The sequence below is a fragment of the Crocodylus siamensis genome, chromosome 2 (genome assembly GCF_052110815.1).
Source record: "Crocodylus siamensis isolate JL-2025a chromosome 2, ASM5211081v1, whole genome shotgun sequence".
Lineage (NCBI taxonomy): Eukaryota > Metazoa > Chordata > Crocodylia > Crocodylidae > Crocodylus > Crocodylus siamensis.
In genome coordinates, this window is record NC_143396.1 from 238,923,589 (window position 1) to 238,946,733 (window position 23,145).

The window sequence follows — 23,145 nt, forward strand, 5'->3', positions numbered from 1 at the left end:
AGGAATTGTTCCAGCAAGATCTAGTTGTAGATGTCAACCTTGGACACTTCCTGAGGTCTCAGCCATTTTTCTAGCAGGTCCGCCAGATGTTGTAGCAGAATCTTTGGAGACTTTTCCTCTTTCTTCTTCCTCACTTGGACAGACTATTGGTAACTCTCCTGGTTGATATCCAAATAGTATAGGATTTCTTTTATTACTTTACTGTACTTTGTTGTAATTGATAGCTTCCCTACAAGACATTGCCTGGTAGGCGGCTTGACCAAGAGCACCCCTAACCGTCCTGCCCGGCAGCTTCGGTCGAACTCTGAGGCCAAAGCCAACTGCTCAGAACTTTCCGAGAACACTTTTGGGTTGTCCTGTAGTGTCGTCTTACAGACCTGCAGTTCGACTTGGTTCCTCTGTGCCCAAGCCTGTGCTATAGCCATTTTGCCTCTAGGGCAATCTGATGTGCTGCCTGTTGTCGCTGTTGTTGTAGCAATTGACCCATTAGGTGTAACGTTTGTTGAAGGGGCTCAGCACCTCCCATTGCCTGGGGTTTGCCTGATTGGGATTATGCGTCTAGCTACCCTGTACTTTCCCTGTCCCCCCCGTGGGTCTTGCATGTTCACTTGCCTGGTTTCCACAGCAATGAGTCCCGACTCTCTCCTGCCATGTCTTGAAGTTATTTAAAGTTACCCATTGAGAGGTGTTCTTTTAATACCACAGCTGGCTAACAGCAAACCCTCTATTGCCAACCTTTTGTTGGCTTTTCAGGGTTGGGATCATCACACCGATGTCTTGTACCCTGGGACTCAACTCCCCTCTCCCTCACTCCATTTCCACTCTTTCACTTTCTCTTCTCCCCCGGGGCTGCTCTAGCTGCACGGAGCAGCTGCTCTGAAACCATGGCTTCCAGGGTACTCCCTGTTCACTTGCTCTGGCCATCTGTCCCCTCACTGCATCCATGCTACCAGCCACAAGTCCCTTCTTGTTTTGCTTGTTTCCTTCACACTCACATTGCTTCATTTTTGGGACTTATCACCTGTCAGGTGGTTATGGGACTGGCAGGGCATACTTCTTTTTTGTACCCTTGGGCACTGCATAGAAGTGGCATAGAGAAGCCCAGTACTACTCATTTTTTAATGCCAGTTCAATGAAGATCTAATTTCACCTAACCAAGACTTCCCACAAAAATAAAATTCTTTACATGAAGTCAAGTGCTGTTCAGAAGTGTGAAATTCCTTTGTGCTTCCGAAAGCATCAAATAAAGTTAGAGATTGTTTTTAGTGAACCTTATAGCTTCCCTACTGGTCATTCAAACTGAGAAGCAAGTGCACCAGAAAGAGGAAGTGAATATAAAATTCTTTTATGAAATAGGAAAGGGCTTTCCTAGACATCTGCAGACAAGAATAAGATTCCATCTTATTTCATTGACATTTGTGTAAGATCCTTACAATATGTAATTCTTGGCTCTGGGGAGGGCTGGAAGAGCAGAGGCTTTCCACGTATACTAGGGGACAAAAGGTTAGGGAGATGGTGGAGAGAGGCAGTTTGGAGTAGGAGCCTTGGGTCCTTCTTCTATGCAGTTCAGTTGAATTATCTGACAGCAGTGTGGAAGGAAGAGAGGACTGATAGGGAGAAGAGGAGTAATTGTGCTATTTCATATTCACATATACACCAAAGTCTCCATTTAACCATATATGACCTGGTGCAACTGAAGTTGGGATTACTGGAATTTTATATTATTTTGGAATGACTCTTATTGGAGGTTATCTAGTCCAAACCCCTCCCTGAGGAAGTATCATCCCTATCCAAACTATCCCATAGAAATTCTTGTCTAACCTATTAGTAAAACTACACAAATCAACTCTGTCCTACAACTACAGGGTATTGCATCCTAACCTGCCAGAGGTCAAGCAGGGGGACAATGGTGATCAGTGTTCCACTGCTGCAGTGCTCTTAAAATATGTTTGAGAGATTGAAATGCTACAGAGGAAGGCAAAATCCCCCACAGTCTGTAGCAATCTGACCTTGGAGTAAAATTCCTTCCTGCCCCCCGATGTGGCAATCAGTCTAACTCTGAGTAGAGGGCCAAGGCCCTCTAACCAGGAACCACCCAGTTTTTATCCCCAGCAGGAGCATTGGAACAGCCTAGTCAATGGACTCAGTTGACATCTTCTTACTAAAGAGAAGCCATTTAATGAAGACATACTCAAGTTAACTTTAAACCAGGTAATTTAAGTGAGTTTTTATTCCTTCTGATTGTGGCTTTGCTTTCAGTGCAACTTAAGAGGCAGCTTAGGGTCATACATTCTGTTTTCTAGCATGATTTTGTAGGCCTGTGTACTGCCTCTTAGCAAAACCATTGCTGAGAAAATGATGTTCTTTGGATTCCATTAGACAGAGGGTTGGGGGTATAGTTGTGAAGTGAGTTCAGTATTTTCAGTGTGTGAACTCCTCCTGATTTGTGCCTGTCTTGAAGGATGATAGTCCTGAGAATGCTGCCTCCCATAATATTGATAGCATTCACAAACAGTGTACAAACCTGAAACTGTTCCCTCTTTGGTACTTTGTCTTTATCTGTGCTGGATACTTACAGTTATCTGTGGGTGACTTTCAGATTTCCTGAATATTTAGTAGCATTTTGTAAGTTGCACTGTAAGGCATGGTGTAGTCCTGACAGCAATGTCATCAACACTTTTAACTATGGAAGTTGTGATTACAGATGGAGATACTACACCTGATTCTTCACTGCCTTGCAACTTGTATAATTATTGTATGGTAGATGTAAAATACTACTATCTCAGAAGTGACAAAGATAAATTAAAAAGTAGAAGGCACAAAAGAATTAGGGGCTATACTTTTTTTTGGATATCACCTGCAGTATACTCACTCAATAACATATAAATGTGTAATAATAAAAGAGAAACACCCCCATAAAAAAACAGAGAGCCCTGACGTTCTTCATACTGTTTTAGCTTAGGAAAGTTATGGAAACAGAAGTTGCTAAAGAGTCAGGTTAAATTTTCTATATGGTATGCAAGGAATTTACATGTACTATTCTAGCTGTTTTTAATGGGACTTGCCTAATTCTTCATGCACCAGGTTGAAAAATTGCCCAAAGACTTTTAAAGAATGTTGAACCCATCCATGCTCTTTGACACTGAATGTTTTTAAAAACCAGAGTTTGAAAACATTCAGTGAATAAGAATCAAACCAAACCAAGGAAAGCTCTTACCCTTGTTGCCAGAGAAAACAGAAAAGCTGAACAAATCTACTGGGGCTCTGATTCTGCTCTGTGTGAGTATTCAAAACCTGCACTGAGCCACTCTGAGGTCAATCAGGCAGTGCCTGACTTCAGGATAACATAGCTAGCCACCCTTCTGCTATGGTCAGTGGAGTTCCATGTGAGTGCAGAGGTTTGCCCACATGGAGCACAGTGCTGGATCAGTGCTTAAATAATCCTTTCTTATCTGAACTGGAAGGTACCTCCTGTGTTCTTAAACCTACTCACTTGTTCTTGCTGGCAAACTTATCATATAGTCTTGTTAATAAACTTACCTAGCTCTGCCTAAAATATTTAGATTTTTTTCTGTTTGCTATGGTGAAACAATAAAAAAACAAAAGCAGAATCTAGCATTTCCTTATGAGAAGAGGGAGTGTTCAGGAAACTGATATCAGTAAAAAAAGAAAGGTTCAAGTTGCTGACAAAGTCAGAGGGACTCTAGGAGGAAGTGGAAAAGAGAGTCAGAAAGACTGGAGTATCACTTTGTTTATCTCTTTGTATTAGTCTTGCCAAGTATAAATGTATCTTCCCTGACCCTTCTGATTCTGTTGCCATTAATTTACATTTTGAAAAACAGCTTTTGCTGAAAAGTAACTTGCCATAAATTGGTTCTTTATGACCCTTCTAGTCCATTTGGCTACAGAGTGAAGCAGGATTCATCCTGAAAGAGAAAAGCAGCTGAGAGTGACAGAGAATTTCATAAAGGACATATAAGAAACTGTGTGGAAGGACCTGAATCATCCCCTTTCTCTGCTTCTCAGTTATTAGGCCACATCTCACTCAAAAGATTAAACATTTTATCTCTCAGGTCATTCCATTTTATTGCAGCGTTGCCTTTAGCAACGCTATAGTTAAGGTTCTGTCAGTGTTTCCATTATAGGACCCTATTTTCTGGAATTTATAACTTGGGGCTAAAAATTCTCTCTGGGTTAAAAGTTGGTAACAGCCTGCTAGGTCTTTTTTTGAAGCAGCTCCCCCTGTCCCTTCCCCTGCTCCCCGACCACCCCCTCCAAACATCTCAAACTTATATTAGTCAGGCTGCATTTGAAGTAGAGGGGAGCTCCAGAACCATATCCTTACAATTTTTACACCATTCATTTACAAGCCCAAGAAATTGCAAAGGCATTTAGTCCTTAATCCAAAGACTCATGCCTAAGAGTATTTAGAATCAATGAGATGCTGGAAATTACAAGGTGGATATTGTGCACACACGCACAATCTAGCATATTTTCATAGCATTTTATCAAATGTGCTGTGTTGAAATGAAGATTCAACAGCTAATGAACCTTTAGTGAAATTAATAAGATTTGATTACTTTCACATCTGGCATTCAATAGCTATTGCATACTGCTATGTTTGACTGCATTTAGCTATCCAATCCCATCCATTTAAAGTGGCATTTTCTTAGTTTAAAACAATTTAAAAAGCCACTAAGAAAATCATTAAAATATTCAGGGAAAGTTACATGGATTACATTGCAATGGAGATGTGCTGCCTCTATTATGGACTAGAAGTGCACTGATACATCGGTCTGATATTGGATTGGTGCCGATATGATGAAAATTGTCTATATCGGATATCAGCCCTGTAGGGCTGATAATTTGGTCAATTAAATTCCCATGCTGCGCGTAGCCGCAGTGCAACACAGAGCGAGCTAGCAGTATGGAGAGCTGTCTCCAGCTGGTAAGTTGGAAGGGGAGTGGGGAAAGAAGGAGAATGGGGGGCAGATCAACACCCCATACTGTGAGAAAGGGGGCAGGTGCAGACGCTGCCTGGGGGGACGGGAGGGTGCAGGATGGAGGTGCAGCTTATGGGGTAGGGGTGGCTCCCACCACTGCTTGCACCCTGGGAGGGCATGGTAGGGCATGTGCCCCTGGATCTGCGTGACATGGGGTGGGCTGCAGCTATGGGGTGGTGCCAGAGCTGGTGCGGCACAGAGCATTTCTTGCCGGGGGCTGGCCTCAGAGTGGGCTCCGATGGCACTGGAAGGAGACTGCAGCCACCACAAATTTTGCCACAGCCCCCTCCCCTGAATCAATGCCCTACCTCCACTGAAGCACCAGGAAAAGCCACAGCTATGCTAGGCAGTGGCGCAGGGCTAGGAGTGAGCTGTGGTGAAATTTGGGGTGGCTGCAGCCTCCTCCCAATGCTGCTGGAGCCTGCTGTGAGCCCAGCCCCCAGCAAGAAAAGCCTCGTGCAGCACTGGCTCTGGCTCCACACCACAGCTGCAGCTTGCCCTGCACCATGCAGATCCAGGGGCACATGCCTTCCCCCACCCTCCTGGGGTGCAAGCAGCGCAGGAGTTGCTCCTACCCCACAAGCTGCATCTCTGTCCTGCACCCTCCCCCTGGGCAGCACCTGCTCCTGCCCCCTCCCTCACTGCGATGGGCATTGATCTGCCCCACCACACCCCTTCCCTTCCACCACGCCAGACTTACCACCTATATCCAATGCACCTATATCAGATATTGAATCACTATCAGCCAATATGCTTCCTTGGATATTGGTATCGGCCCCCAAAATCTCTATTGGTGCACCCCTATTATGGACCAAATGAAAACTCAGTCTGACATCTCCAAACCCCGGGGGGGAGAGGTTGAAATCTGAATCTGCATGTGAAGGGGCTCCTGCTTGAGGAGATTAGTGGGAGAGGTGCTGGGATTCTCAAGAGCAGGGGAACTCAGTGCCCAAGATGAGTGGTTGTTCCCTAAGGAGACGATACTCAGGGCCCAAGGGGTGACCATCCCAACAAGAAGCAAGGGGGGCAAGAGTGCCCAAAAGTCCCCCTGGCTCACCAAGGGTGTCCGGGAATGTCTGATTGCCAAAAATGCAGTGTACAACCGGTGGAAGGAGGGTGCTATCTCCATAGAGGAGTATACCTCCTCTGCTTGGGCCTGTAGGGGGGCTGTCAGGAAAGCTAAGGTGGACATAGAGCTAAGACTAGCGTCCAAGATCAAAGATAATAAAAAGTCCTTTTTCAAATATATAGGGAGGATAAAGAAAGCACCGGGAAATGTGGGGCCCCTGCAAGTTTCTCTGGGCAATCTGGTGGTTGTGCCAGAGGAGAAAGCAGACCTGGGTGTTGAGGGAGCTAGCAGGGGTTATTGCAGGGCCCTTTGCACGAGTGCTTGTGGTGCTTGGGCCAGGTGCCAGATGATTGGAAGATAGCCAATGTGGTCCCCATCTTTAAAAAAGGGAGGAGGGAGGACCCAGACAACTATAGGCCCGTCAGTCTTACCTCAATCCTAGGGAAACTCCATCATCATGGAGCACATCTGCGATGGGCTGGCCTCAAGGTGATGCTTAAGGGCAACCAGCACAGTTTCATTAGGGGCAGGTCATGTCAGACCAACCTGATTGCCTTTTATGATCAGGTCACAAAAGCATTGGATGCAGGTGTTGCCGTGGACGTAGTCTTTCTGGACATCAGGAAGGCCTTTGACACCATCTTCCACCCCATCTTCATTAAAAAACTAGGCGACTGTGGCATTGATGCCTACACAGTCAGATGGATTGCAGATTGGCTAAAGGGTTGTACTCAGAGGGTGGTGGTGGACGGGTCATATTCGACCTGGGGAGAAGTGGGCAGCAGAGTCCCCCAGGGCTTGGTCCTTGGACCTGTGCTGTTCAATTTCTTTATCAGCAATTTGGATGATGGGGTGAAAAGCAACCTGTTTAAATTTGCTGATGATACCAAAATTTGAGGTGAGGTGAGCACGCTAGTAGGGAGGGAAAGACTGCAGCAAGACCTGGATAGGTTACAGGGGTGGGCTAACAAAAACAGGATGCATTTCAATACTGACAAGTGCAGGGTGCTGCATTTGGGCAGTAGTAACCAGCAGCACACTTATAAGATGGGAAACTCCCTTCTTGAGAGCACGGAGGCAGAAAGGGATCTTGGAGTCATTATTGACTCCAAGATGAACATGGGCCGACAATGCGAGGCCACGGTTGGCAGGGCTAACCGGACCTTGTCGTGCATCCACAGATGCATCTCAAGTAGGACCAAGGAGGTGATCCTCCCCCTCTGTGTGACACTAGTCAGGCCACAGCTGGAGTACTGTGTCCAGTTCTGTGCATCGCACTTCAGGAGGGATGTGGACAACATTGAGAGGGTCCAGAGGAGGGCCACTCGCATGATCTGGGGACAACAGGGCAGACCCTACAATGAAAGACTGCAGGACCTGAACCTGTTCAGCCTTCACAAGAGAAGGCTGAGGGGGGACCTGGTGACCATCTATAAATTCACTAAGGGGGACCAGAAGGGTTTGGGAGAGACCTTGTTTCCCCTAGCGCCCCCTGGCATAACAAGGAATAACGGCCATAAGTTGTTGGAGAGTAGGTTTAGATTAGACATGCGTAAGAACTACTTCAAAGTTAGGGCAGCTAGGATCTGGAACCAACTTCCAAGGGAAGTGGTGCTGGCTCCTGCCCTGGGGGTCTTTAAGAAGAGGCTTGATGCCTACCTGGCTGCAGTCATCTGAGCCCAGGTTTTTTTCCTGCCCAGGCAGGGGGTTGGACTTGAAGATCTACAAGGTCCCTTCCGACCCTACTTCTGTGATTCTATGATTCTGCTCTTCTTTACATTAAAACAGTGTAAAAATTCCAACAAAATCTCAGAAGCAAAAAAAATTGTGATAAAATTGTAAATGACAATTAAGAATGGCTTGCAACAACATTACCAATAGAACTGTGAGTTATCACTGACTCTGAATAAGATTGGGTGTTAAATTTGGCCCTATTTTTAACAGAATTTTTTGATAGAAATTTTAACTCCAAATTTTGAAAACCAGGGCACCTTCACAGACCTCGAAACTCGTTCAAAGGAAAAGGCATAATGGGGTTGCTGGGTCATGGCTTGGGTGGTGCCTTTGACCAATCGGGGAAGAGCAAGTAAAATGCCTTTGAGCAGTGGTGTTCAGCTTCTGGCCAGTGAAGCCATGTCATCTTGCCCATTGGGTCCTCACGGCTTTGGAAATTTGGCAGCCTGGGAGCAGTAGCAACATAAATTGCTCTCAGTGTCATGGCAATTAACACTGCCACCATTGCCCTGCCACCAAATATTCAGACTTGTGGGGAGCCCCAAAGTCCAGATGACATGATCCAGCATGCCAGATTGTGTCACTCTGGAACTGGATCCAACCCATGAGGTTGTGCTGCAGCCAGATATAGCACACTGGATTAGGCCCATTGACAATCCCTGTGCATAGTTTCTGTCTTGCCCTGTGCCACTCATCTGGCTCATGGAGATGTTGAGTACCAGTGCTTTTGAATGATCCTGATCTGGTTAGAAGCTGAAGTCCTCAACAAGCAAATAAGTGAGCAATGGGTATACCTGCATTTAATAGCACACACTATGGGATCTGATCTCCAATTGCAACAATCATGCCTCCTGACAGGCGAGACATGCATGGCAGGAAGTGTGATCAGATCCCAATCACACCACTACTACTTGTCCAGGATAATCCAAAGTTCCAGCAAATTCAAAGTTGGGTGCTACAGCTCTACATGTGGGACTGACAAAGAGCTGGTCATCAGCACCAACCTTAGACAGTCTCAGGTCCAGTTCACCTAGTGTTGTCAGAACAGACAATCATAAATCCCGGTTCAAGACTTGGAGCTCTTTGGCCAAGGCTAACAATCAGTTGACTGCCATAATCCCATGCCAAGCAGCTCTGGCTGGGCTGCTGAGGGGCCAGGCAGAAGCCTTGGGTCCCCCATGCCTGGCAGCCTGACCAGAGGTTTTCAGGGAGTGTGTGGTCAAGAGCTGTTCTCTGACCCCGGAGTCCTGGTTTGCCAAGACAGCTGACTGCACATACAAAGATGCTGGGATCTGGTGCACGAAGATGCTGGGATCAGGACAGGCTTCTTGACCTGCTGGTCCCTATGCATTAGGGATATCAGAAAACCATGTGTGCAGTTGGGCTTCTCACATGGCTTTTAAAGGACCCAGCACCTAGAATCGAGGGTCCCAGTGCACCAGGACCTGCATCTTGCAGCTGTACTGCATGTCTGCTCTTTAAGGCCTTGGGGCTTAGTGAGCCTGACACTGGGGAGATGCTCCCTGATGTTGGGCTTACAGCACCCACCACTATCTGCCTCCAGGGATCAGGCAGGGGTGCCAGGTTCAAGACCTGGTGGCAAGGGTGCTTTATCTAAAGCTCATCAAAGCACAGGGATGCTGATACACAAGAAGTGGAGGCTGGCTAGAACATGGCAATTACAGCATGTCGGAGCAGCCTCCCAGCTCATTAATAAGGAGTCACCCACTAAGACTAAAGGTAACATGCAACTGTGGTAATACTTTAATGATGCAAAGACCATGTGTAAAAGTGGAGGACATTTTCAGACTACAGAACACCTACTGGCCTGCCCACATATGGGGGAAGGAACCATATGCCTTTGAGGACCCTGCTAAAGCTACAGATCGATCAATAGTATGCTCCTGTTTTTGGATTCAAATGTGAACATGGTGATGGGACATGAGAAGAAGAAGAATTTTAAATACTGTATAAGAAGTTAAGACAAAATGTGACCCTCATTGTGGAGCTGTATTGCACATTCTATATTGTTCCATATGTAGAATTCCCAGTGATACCATTGGAAAGAATAGATCATAGAGACCCAATTCCCACCAATAAATAATTATAATATTTTTCAGTTGTCAACCTTTACAGTAGATTAAAACCTGTAGAACTAACTTTGGTGAAACTCTATTATAAAGACATGGAACTATTCCCTCTAATGTAAAACACCTACCTCATTTCGGAAACTGTCCTTCCTCCATACATAGTAATGTGTAATGTTCTAGAACCTGTGAAAGTTTTTGCTCTGTGGAGACTTATTAAGGGACAGCCTTCTGAGATTTGCAACTGAGATTTGCAAAAAGCCACCAGGTGGTCCCTCCTCACCTCCCTGTGGGGTTCTGTAACAGAAAGTCCAGTAGGCTCTCCATCTCCTAATTAACCTAGGAAGAATTATGATAATTCTCCTACTGTCATAAAGTAGGAAGCAGAGGAAAAAGAAGTAGAGACATAGCTCCATGCTTCAGAGGAACAAAGAAAAGTGGCCAGGGTGAAGAATAAATTGCTAGTTTTAAAGTGATGTTGTAGTAGTGATGGTCCAGGAATTATGCAAGAGGCAAAGATTTATTAGGGTTGTATCTTTTACAGAACTGACTGCATGGTTGGGATAGAATTAGACAAGCTTTCGAATGCAAGACATTCTTCTTCAGGTCCAAGGCGTGAAAAAATAAATTGCTGACAGTCTAAAGTGCTTTCCTGAAGTAAAGTCTATATATAGAACCCCACCCTTGGGAGGCTAGGGGGTGTGAAAAGAAAGAGGAAGAAAGCTCAGGGAGCAGAGTGGGTGAAAGGCATTAAGAGAGCTCACCAGACAGGGAAGGAAGAGATTCAATCAGGAGATGGAGATGGCAAGACAGAGAAAGAGAGAAAATGCACTTTGGGAGAGAGACGTTGCTAGTTTCCTTACCAGGTAGAGTAATGTGGACACATCCTATATCATTGCTATCTAGCACAGTTACATTTACAGTGGCTGGGATTTTCTTCCAATCCATGTACATCTCACACAGCAATTAATTGTGGACACAGTAGGCTGAATCTTATCTATCACTTTTTCATTTATAGCAATAAAAATATAAGCAAAAATTTGGGGCGGTAGGTAGAAGAGGAAGAAGCTTCAGGGATCAGAGCCTTTCATATTTAGGTCACTGTTTCAAAAGCCTGCCTAGATCAGTAGTGACTGAAAGACATCCATATGAAAAATGTGTTGGCAGTCTTGATTTATTTGTTTGTGCACAGCTTATCATACCCCTAATACCACCTCTGCCATTGACCTCTTCTTTGTCAATCTCAGTAAAGAGGATGGCTACAGACACTGAATTAACCTTTCACCATGTCAGATTGAGGCACATTGGCTGGGCAGCACAGAGAAAGTTACACTACTGTGGCTCCGAATACTGAACCTGTTTTGTGGATAAAGAATGCAGTCTCTAGGGCTCTCATTCTGGCATCTCTTACAGTAATTTAATGCACTATAAAATAAAAGAGAGATGGTTAAGGTAGGATAGTCAATAGAGGCAAGTCCTGCTTTACTGCACAAAATACACTTGTCACTTACAAGTTACTTACATAAGTACATTGATTTAGGCCTTTAACGTCTCATAGTGACACATTAGCAGTTCACATTGTTAGAAATGAGCAGCACTCTGCAGTATAAACTACAAAGTGCTCCTATTATTTTTTCTATCAGGGAAAGAACAGAGAATGAAACCTGTATGGGGACTAGCTATAGGAAATTACCTATAGACTTTCATATTACAACCATCATGTTATGTTCAAATGTCAGACTACTGTATTACCACCTGGGGATCCCAAATTTTGCTGACCTTGGCTAAGTTAACAACTTACAGGCTACACCACTCTTGTAACTGTAAAAGCAGATATATAATTAATGTTGGTATGGGGACACTGGGGCTACTGTTTTCCACATGTTTTACTGAGAGATATGTCTTTTCTAGCAAAAATAAATAAATTCTAGGATAGATATTTGAACCTTATATCACCTATGATTGCACGTATTCTACTTATACTTGCTTCATTTAACAAAGTCTATGGAAGAGCACTGTAGACAGCTTTTGTTTAAATACCCATTTTCCTCACATGCAGGGTGCTGTTATTGCCTCCACTACACAAAAAAAAGAACCAAAGATGAATAATAAAGGAGTTGAAAATTGTGCATTAAAATAGTCTTTCATAACAAGGTAAATACAGCATATTTTTCAGTTGGTTTTATCTTGTCATATGTCAGGAAGAATAAACTGTAATCTACATTTTCTTCCTACTACATTTCCCTGCCTAAAACTTGTTGAGTACTCAACTTGAGAACTTGTTTTCTCCTTCAAAACATTCATTAAAACACAAATGACTTTCCCCCTTTTGATGTTGCCAAAGGAACTCTAACACCATGTAATTAAATCTCTGTTTTAAAGTACTTTTCTCAACAAACACAGGCTTCCAAGTCTAAGACTGCATAATAGATGTTATTAACTATACATATAAATAGAAAATGTGTCTTGTAAAACATTATATTTGCTGAATGAGTTTGCCTTTTCCCAAAGTCATCTCCTTATTAATGACTCATGAGTTTCTTTTCTATTATTTAAAATAATGTAATTATAGGCTATTCTGGAATAATTTGACATTTCTTACGTTCATATCCGAACCTATTAATTAAATGGAACATAAGTATTTATAATGTGCTGTATGCCTCTATTATTCAAGCTAATCCCTTAATCCTATTTAAATAGGAAGATATAAAAAGTTAATCCCAATAATATCTCCATAAACAAATATTTAATAAACCCATTTCAGTTTTTGTTCTCCCTTACCACCTGTCCTGAAAATGTTGCATAGGTTGTGTATCCTGTTCTTAAAAAAAAAGAAGAACGAAGAAAGGTCAAAAGAGCATGCAAAAATATTGTATGTGTATGTGGGGCTGTATTAGCAAAAAACCACACAGGGAACATAGTACTTTTCTGGTGTGTCTCTTCAAAAATTAAATATTATTTAAAAAATTAAATACTATATTGTGATTTTTTGGTTATTTTCTGATAAATCCTTCTGGTACCAGAACCATATAGTTAATAAATAATAGTACCATAAGCTAAATAGTAAGTTTCAGGTATCTGCCATACATTGAAACCTGCATTCAAATACCAAGTTATCACTTATAGGATTCTGGTTCTTGGTGTTGTCTGTAATTTGACCCGGCATTTGGAAACCTACAATAACACACTGAGGCCACGTTGAATGTGCAGTGTTGGGTTTACATCATTGTGCTATGATCTGCACATATGGCAGGTTACCAGAAACCGGAAAAGAAGCAATTGTTTTTTCCCTGCTGTGAGCAATGGATTTGAACATGCCTCACTTTGTTTTCACGCTGGGCTTTCTCCCCTTTCCCCCTGAAACACAAGTGCAAACCAAGCTTCTGAAATTCCTTTAGGCACAAGAAACCACGCAGTGTCTCTGCAGACCAGCAGCTCAGTTTATATACTTTCTGTCCAAGGACACCAGTATCTAAACCAGTCCTTCCTCCCAAAATGAAATTTTATTTTGTGAAGCAGAGATATGATTCATTACAGCTGGGAAATTGAAAGAATACGGCACCTGATGATCTGCAAGTACATAACTCTCATTTTCTCATAAGGTTGGTGGTAGTTTTATGTAGAGTTAGATTATGGTTTGAATAGGGATGATCCTGCCTCAGGCATGGGATTGGACTAGATGGTTTCTGAAGGTCCCTTCCAGCCCTACTTCTCTATGACTCTTGCGGAAATACAGGGTTTTGGGGGGGTTGTTTGTTTGTTTGAGTTAAGTAAGAAAAAAGCTTGTGAGTAAACAACTTGTATCCATAAGCATCACTTCCTAAGAATTTCAGTAACATAATTGTATCAATAAGAAGTTGAAATACACATGTAAACTGGAGCATTATTTGTATAACCCAGTTTCTACAGAGTCAATTTCTTACTCTCTGTCTAAAGTATATGCAAATTGTCATGCCTACCTTTGAAAAGGTAGGAAGAATCATCTGGGAAACTACTCCTCAGTGAGCATGTCTACATGTGCGTATTTACTGCACAGTAACTGAAATTACTGTGCTGTATGGGTGCACACCTATATATGCATGCCTTTACTGTGCAGTAAATATGAGGCCTTACACCAACTTGAGCACCCAGTTAGTTAGTAATTTACGCCTGATTAGTTACAGCATAGTAACACATGTGTAGATGCATTATTGCACAGTAACACTGTGTTTGTGGACTGGCTTGGAAGTAATTTTAGTCCCAAACTGGTCCACACATAGCATTATATGCTTTAATGCCTGCATGTGTAGACACCAGCCTATTCCTGCTTTCTGCACAGTAGCTTACTGCACAGTAAATTTAAACCAATGTAAATGCACAAGTAGACATGCCCAGTGATTTGTTCAGTGGCAGATGTATTAGATGAAATAGTAATTGAAGTGAATGTTATAGAACTTCAGATGACATAAATTGGGACAAATCAGCACAGCTCCACGAAGGTCATCTGTGTTTCTCCAAACTATTAAAATTACTTGGAGATAATCAATAAGGTATATTAGAGAGAATGTGAAAAATTATTATTTATTTGGATTTGGCCTTTATCATAATATCTCAAAAGAGGCTATAAGGAAATTAAATACATACACAGTGAGAAGCATCTCATGGAATAAAAATCACTAAAGGATGGTAATCAAAGAGTAACAATAAATAGACAGGTTTATATAACAAAATGTTAAAATTAGGCACTGTAAGAATCTATAATAGATCTGGCTTTGTTCAATATATTGATTAATGGTCTAGGTAAAGGGATGTACAGTGTAGAAGTAAATTTTGTAAGTGGTATAATTATTTAGGTGGGTCAAGATTAAAGGATACTGAGGAATATGAGAGGAATCAAATCAGCCTTAACTTGGTAACAGAATGACAGATGTAATTTAATGTAGACAAATGCAAAATAAAGCACCCAGGAAGGAATTACACCTGCATGCTGGAAGAGTCTAAATTAAAAGTGGCCACTCAGGAAAAAAAGAACATGTGGGCTTCATTGTGGATAGTGCATGAAAATATTCTATATGCAGTGGGACTCTGAAAAGCAAGCAATATGTTAAGAAGCATGTAACAGTTACAAATTGGTAATGAAAATATTATGCAGTTTCATAATATGGTAGTTTCACTTGAATGCCATCCTGAGTTCTTGATACTATATCTCAAAATAGCTATAGGATAAATAGGAAACATTTCAGAGGTGGAAGACAAAAATGATTAGAATCAAGAAATATTCTCCACAAAGACAATGCATTAAGATCAGGACTGAAGATGAGGAAATTGGATGAGAGACAAATATACAAAAAATGGACAGTGCTGGCCATGTCTACATAAGACGTTGACTGTGTAGTTGTTACTGCACAATCATTTAGTACTTGCATACCCAAGTACTAATTGACAGTACGGTAACCGGCATTACTGCACAGTAGTGTCTCTGCCTGGCTTCCTGGTGATCCTGACTACTGAGTAGCTCATAACTACTGTGCAGTAGCATCACTTCACAGTTTGCATCCTACCAGCATTACTGCACAGTAGTTATGAACTACGGAGCAGTAAATGTCTTGTGTAGATGCAGTCAGAAAGAAGAACATTTAGGCCAAGTAAAGAAGTTACACTTATTGCACAGTAAGCACACAGAAAGTGCTCTACAGCCATAACCAAACAGACAATCAGGGCACATAGAGTGCTGTAAAAATGGTGGATCCCACTCTAGGATAACCTTAGATAAATGTGGTATCAGACTTCTGTGTAGGCTAGTGCCATAATGAATATCTATACCAGATACCATCATGACTCATGTTAGTTTGCATTCCACTGGCAACGCATGGGGCTTTGCAACACCCTACTCCCCCCCTCTACCCCACACTCGGGCAGTGCTGTAGCCTCAGCTAGAACTTATGTGGGCCGGGCTGGCCCTATCCATAGGCTCTCAGTGACCCAGACTCAGTACCCCCACTGTTGTTAGTGGTTTATCAGTCGATGTTAACTCTGCATTTGTGCATGAGAGGCCTAATCGTGGAGCCTGAGATGCTGGATCCAGGATGCCCAGTCAGAAATATGTGTAGACAGCTGTGGTGAAATGAGGACCAAAGCAGACCCTTGATATGGGGGGCAGAGGGGAAGGGGGTTGGATTGGATAGGTTGGCAACTGCTTGCACTTATGTTGCCACAGCACTAAAATGAGCTGTCCAGGCCCAGGAATGTGCTGCAAAGGTCCAAGAACAAGATCTACAGATGGCCACCTGTGGCAATATATCATCTCAGTCTCTCTCCAAACTCTGCTGTCTGACAATTTGGTTACCATGGTCACTGCAAAGGGCAGACTCCTTTGCCCCATCTCTTCAGGTAACCCTGAATTGTACCTTGAGCTGGATACATTCCTGAGCGAGCGGGAAACCTGCTCCCTCTGCCTATGTGACTGGCATCACATACCTGGGTGAGGCGGCTTAAGCTCCCTATTGTTCTTAGCAATGCCAACATGACTGGGAAAGGGCTAAAGACCCAGCCAGTCTACCCGGCAACCAGTGATGCATTTCAAATTGGTTGGCTGGCAGACAATAGTTGCTGGCCTTCATGAGGTCATAAGGGCTATATAAGTGAAGGACTGCCCAGGAGGAGGGGCAGGAGCCATCATAAAAACTCAGAGAGAAGCTGGACCATCTGAAACTCTCTTTTTTGACACTCATGATCAATGAACTGTTTGCCTTTAGAGGGAATCTCCACTTGCCTCTGGATGATACTTGTGAGTAAGCTACCTGAGCTCTAACTAGATATATAGCTTACAGTAACACAGATGTGTAATCAAAGGTTACCATGCCACTGTTTGCTCTGAGGAATTTCTATGATATTGCTCTACCCTGTACCCTATTCCAAACCTACTCCTTGTAACCAATAAAGCTGTCCTTTGTACCTAGCATGGAAGACTTATTGGGAGAGGGTCTAGACTATGCCTTGGGGTCCCCTTGGTTTGGCTGACTAAGGGAGACCACTATTTGTGCTTCAGACTGAGGGAAGCACCCCAGGTTCTTGCAGTGGGTCAAGTACCCTCAAGGACTACTATGCCTGTGTTTCCCAGAGGGTACAGGTCCCAGATCAGCCCAGACTCTGGGTAGTGGTGGCGTTAACCCCAAGTTTGCAGATGTGCTCTAGGAAGGGAGTTGGCTGGATATGAGGTGCCCCTAGGGAGGCACTTGGAGCCTGGAAGGTAGTCAGGTGCAATGAGATAGGTGGCTCAATGCAGGAGCACCCCCTACTGGCCCGCAACACCACCTGCTGCCTGAGGGAGGCCATCTGTGTCACTATGTAGCTGAGTGAATTGCAGCATCAAGATAAGGAGTTTATGCACAGGGTTAAAGTTTGCTTGGGATCCAGCTGCAATACCCCAAAGTGGCATCAGTGTTGTTTCCTGCAGGGAAACTATTGCTGTCCTGGGCAGGAGTGATGGAGCAGGCTGCTGCCTACCCCCTGGCAGCATGGAGAGCCATGCACTAGGATTCCTCCCTTGGGCAACACGCCTAAGAGTCCCATGGATGGGAGACTTGGATGGTGACAATGGGGGAATGCGCCACACCATGCATTAATTGGGAGATGCTGGGGTCTAGGGGAGCCCTGGAATGGGAGATCTGGCACATGGGAGGCCCTGATCTGTGTTCCAAGGAATCAGGAACATCTCCAGTGGGGCCCATTCCACAGAGGAGCACCGGGGGAGGGGAGGGAGACCAGGTTGCCCAAGACCTGCTGCCAGGCCTGGTATTGACTGAGCCCATCTTCCAAGGCCAACTTGCTACCCCCAGCTATTGGTGGTCACTGGTACAGGAGCAGGGCCCCAACAAGGTTCCAGGCCAGTCCTAGAAGGATATGGAAGCACTCAGAATGGGTGGGGGTGGACCACCAGCTCACTGGGCCAGGCCACTCAGGCCAGGGTCTCCCTGTGGGGGAGTGGTACAACCTCTGTGAGGATAAGCAGCTTCTTGGGCTCTGGTCCTAGTTCCAGAGTGGACAGCATTCCAGTTTTTCTCTTTTATGCACACAAAAAGTTTGACAGCTGCAACATTTAATTAAACGGAGGGGCAGCAGTTTCAAGTGCAGCATTTCCCTTGCTGCCGCAAGGTTTCATGTTTGTTAAGTTGAACCCCTACAGCTTCCTACCCTCCCACCTCCTCAACTTCCTAACTGCCCAGTGCAGCCCAGTTTTTCCCCACTTTCTCAGTCTTAACTGAGAAGTTTCTAAGTTCCAGAGGAGACACCATCCCAGTTTTTGTTTAATAAACACACTAAAATATTGGTACATCAGCATTTGATTCAAATGAGGTAAGTCTCTTCCTCAGGCTACATTCCCCCACAGCCCTGTTGTGTGCCCCCTGCTGGAGGTTGGAGAGGCGGGGAGAAGCAGGGACAATGTCTGGGCAGCCTGGGTTGTGGGCAGCAATGCCCATGACACAGGGCTGCAGGAGTCCAGGACTGCAGATCCATGGCCTGGTGCCAGGGTTGGGGCACTTGAAGCCCTCAGGCCCTACTCATTTTGGGAGTCTTCTGGCCTACATGAGTGATGAGCTACTTGGCCATGGCTTTATGGATCCAGACAGCCTGCCACCTCTTCTCCTTGTACCTCTACACCACATTTGAGCATTTTGTTACACATGCTTGTACTCATTTATTGTTTATATGCCTTCAAGCAGCAGGCATAGGCAACTTGTAGGAGGGGCATGGGGGGGCACGTGCCTCCCGAGATTGGCTGCCACCGCTGCCGGCTTCTGCGAGCAGTCGCTGCTCACCACCACCCCTTCCCCCCAATGATGCTGGCTTCTGTGGGTGGTTTCCACTCGCTGCTGCCACTGGCTTCTGTGGGCAGTCACCAATTGCTGCTCACAACCCCCTCCCCGCCACTGTTGATGCTGCCGTTGGCTTCTGCAAGTGGTCGCCACTCACCACCCCACCACCGCCACCCACAAATTGTGCCTCCCCCAGTCTCAGGAGACACCAGTCATTCATGGGAGCAGATGCTGCATAGTCTGAGGCATTGTGTCACAGTTACAGATGGTTGAACCAGTGGTATAGCCCCGCTTCTTCATTAGTTCCTTGGAGTGTCTGACTCTGATGAGTAGGCAGTTGAGACATTGTCACCTTTGCTATGGTTTGTCAGCTCCTGGTGGTAAGGCTGCTGGAACGTCCATTTTTCTGCTGTCAGGTATTTTCTTCAGCCTCTCATTCCGCATCTGTAGTTGTGTCTCCTTGGGGGTGGCATTGAGAGGTCGGGTGCTGGTGGGGAAGCTCCTGTATGACTTCAGATGTTTGTTTGCTGTAGGATGGTCATACAGCAGGAGTCTCATATCTTCAGTTTGTCACAATTATTCTATCCAATTGACCACTGCTCTTCCGATTTCAGGCAGAGTGATACCAGACAGCAGGTAGCCTTCCAGACATCCTGTGATGCTTTGGCAGCTTTGTTCAGAATGGGGTCAAGGCACTTACCATGTACGGATCTCTCCCATACAGAGCATGGATACTTGGCAGAGGAGAAGCTGAGAGCCAAAACAGTGGTTCCAATGAATGAAGGGCTATCTCCCCATTTCAAGTTGGTGAGCTTATATAGAATGTTGCTCTAAGTGCTCACCTTTGATTTTGTCTACATGATGTGTTCTTTGTATGAGAGGGTTTGATCGAGGGTGACTCCAAGGTAAACTGGATTTGGACAATGGGATAGCAGAGTCCCAGACTATGTAATGTTGAGCTCATGGTGGTTGGCCTCATGGTTTTTCAGATGGAAGGCACATACTTTTGTTTTTGCTGGGTTTGCCTATAATTGGTTTTCAGTGTAGTATGAGGTTAGGCCAGTTAGTGTCTCAGATTTTTAAACATAGTCAAAGTCATTGTTTTGGGCTGTTATGCACAGGTTGTCTGCATAGATTAAATGTTTAATTTCCAAACTGATTGGTTGGTCATTCATATAGTTGTTATATAACAGCACTGCAAGTATGCATCCTTGGGTGAAGCCATTTATCTGTCGCTTCCATCTGCTTCGTTTCTCATCAAGTTTGACATAAAAACATCTGTTTTCAAGCAAGGTTCATATCACCTCTGTAATATATAGATCTTTTGTCATTTCTAGGAACTTGTGGAGGAGTCGTCGGTGATTAATTGTATCATAGGTGGCTATTAGGTTGACGAACACAGTTCTGGTTATTTGACCTCTTTCAATACCATCCTCAGTATGTTGAGTTAGATTGAGCAGCAGACTTGTTGATTTTTCCAGGCCAAAATCTACCCTGTTCAGAGATTAGGTGTTTACCCACGTAAGTGGCAAGTCAGTTCAGTATCAGTTGTTAGTACAGTTGGTATGTGTGGCATAGCAGAGAGACAGGTCTGAAGGTCTTTGGCTCAGATGGATCTGCCACTGGGTGGGGCCAGGGCCACTAGCATCTATGTCTGTGTGTGTATGTGGGGGGGTACAGGCATCCGGGACACACATGCGCATGCACATGCGCGCGCGTGCACACACACACACACACACAAAACACCAACCCACGCATCTGATGCACACATTTGGCAGGCACAGGGCATAGTGGATGGGTATGCGCAGGACAGCTGTCTGGTGGCTCGTGGCCATGAGGGCATATGTCACGATGAGCTGCTGCCAGATCAGGTCCAGGTGGGTGGCTGTGATGTGGTGGCTTGGCCATTTGGCTCCACTCAGGAGTCTTTGGCAGCCCAGGAAGCCAATGGGGCATGCTGGAAAGTGTGGGAGAGCCCCCTCTACCTGCTGGGCTCAGGCCATGCAGGTAGGCTCCAAGGGCCTCCCCCCACACCTTTCTGTCCCCACTTTCCTCCCACAAGGGCTAATGCATGTTGTGCTTACTCCTGACCTAAACTTGGGTGCTTAGAGTAAATCTTAAAAGATAGTATACTTCCACCTTGGCCTTCTTGAATGCCCATATTTAGCCTTAGACATGTTTATATTAGAATAAATGGCATATAGAAAAGAAGGGGATGTATAACAAAACTAAAGGACATTACATTTATATTTGATAAAAGGAAATGCTTTTTAAAAAATACAAATGTATACAAGTGAGGAAAATTTTCAGTAGCCTCATTACATTGCTGCACTCTTCCCCAAGTTTGCTTTTTGACTTTTTAAGTGTGTTAACAAAGCAACAGGCCCACAGCATCATGAGAACAGAATAACATTAAGAAAAAATGCGCCTGCTTTCATTTTTCATTTCATTTTTCATCCTAATTCAGATACATGTGGATCATTCCCAAAGCCTGTTACAGTGTGGGTATATTGACTTCAGAAAGTTGAAAAAGAAAGGTCAGACTATAAAATCAGGTAGTTATAAAAGAAAAACAAAAACTTTATTTTCTCTGTGCTTGCGCCTCCCTTCCATCCCCCAAAGAAACAGAAACAACAACAAAAAAGGAATACAGATCCTGAGCACATTTTGGAAACAACACAAAGTATTCTGAAATGAGACTTCGCCTAAAGGCATCCATCAATATTAGAAATGAAAGCCCCTGAACAACAAATTGTTGGCAGGCCAACTAAAAGTTAAAACAAACAAAAATCCCAGCCTGTCCTTGCTCATTGCTTTATGTATGAGAATTGAATGAATCAGAGAGAAAAAAATAGATGGGCTTTAAATATCAGTAGCTGGAACAGCACTTGTTAGAAAAAAAATAAAGGACTACTCAGAAGTTGCACCTGAAGAGTACATTTTGCTGCACTAGCAGGTCACGTGGATGGTGGAACCTGAGAAACAAACCAAGTTTTGAGGTGATCACCAATCAATATTAGAAAATTCTTGTTAGACGTCTACCATTCATTAATTCAGGAAACCAATAGATGCAAAGATTGGATTTTTTAAAAATTGAGCTTTTTCCAACCTTTCTCCCACAGTTTGGAACCAAGTTCACTTTGATACAAGTCACACTACTCTACAGATGAGTAGGCCCCAATAGATGCTACATGTGTCAACCCCTCCATTATGCAGCCTGCTATTTGTGATGTCCTTTTTACCTTTAATGCATGCTCTAATGTATTTTTCAAAAGATATGGCTTGTTGAGACAGAGCGGATTTTAGGATCATAGGAAATGAACATATGATCACATTTGCAGTACATTTAGTCTGGTATCTTCTCTCTGATACTGGTCAGTATTAGATGCCTAAGAAGAAGTTGTCAAAACCTCTAAGGGTGCAGACAGAGGTGACAATTTTCACCCAATCTGACCACAGAAAGCACTCTATAGCCATGACCAAACACAAGTCCATGGCTGCAGACATCTTTAAAAATGGCAGATTGGGTGAAAATCGGATCCTTCATTGCATGAGGTATCAGATAAAGATATTTCAAAGTGTAGCATCTTTTGTAACTTGCATCTGTGGAGCTCCCATCCTGTCACTGTTTTCAGAATGTGAGGGAGGAAAGGGAGCGGAGAGAGTTCAGTCTGTGGGCTTTTCAGCCCCTCTGTGAGATGGATTTATTAGGGCCTCCCTGAAGTGGGGGGTGCGGATGGGGGCTCCAATTCACCCACCCTGCTTCAGCACCAGCTGGGGAGCCCCCTAAATGAGTACCCTCTGCTGCCATTCCTCCCTCCCATTCTGAAAACAGTGAGCACTGGCAGAGATCCCTGGCCATTGCTATGGGAACCTGGCACAGGATCCAAGCCCCCAGGTAGATTCCTGTCCCCCTGAAACCAACAATGAACTTCTGTTTGGTCTGGGGTAACATAGCTCAGAGCGCTTTGCAAAAATCATTCTGAGTTACAGCTGGGAGACTGAACAACCTGCCTACTGGGAATTCTTGCTCTAATCTGATCAGTAAGTAAAACATGTCCTCTGAAGCATGAGGGGTTATCCCTTTCATTTTTATGTTAAATAATTTATCTATGGATGTTTTCATAATAACATAAGTTAGATGAGTCCCTTTTTAATCCTGCTAAACTCTTGGACTCATTAATATCCTGTAAGAATGAGCTCCACAGGTTAATGATATGAAGAGAGGGGATTCATCCTTCACAATTGCATTGATTTTATCTAAACTTTGAATTGTGGAGGATCTAGACTTCTCTTAGGAGATGGTTTTTGTTCCCAACAGGCCCAGTTTTCATGGATTCATACATGCTAGGGTCAGAAGAGACCTCAACAGATCATCGAGTCCAACCCCCTGCCTAGGTAGGAAAAAGTGCTGGGGTCAGATAACCCCAGCCAGATGCCTATCCAGCCTTCTCTTA

The 23,145-nt window shown here is 44.2% G+C and overlaps 1 long non-coding RNA gene across 2 annotated transcripts in view; it reads left to right on the forward strand.

The window, feature by feature from the left end:
- Positions 1-23,145, forward strand: part of LOC149871943 (uncharacterized) — a 165,514-nt gene that overhangs the window by 36,925 nt on the left and 105,444 nt on the right. The gene's annotated exons all lie outside the window — the stretch shown is intronic.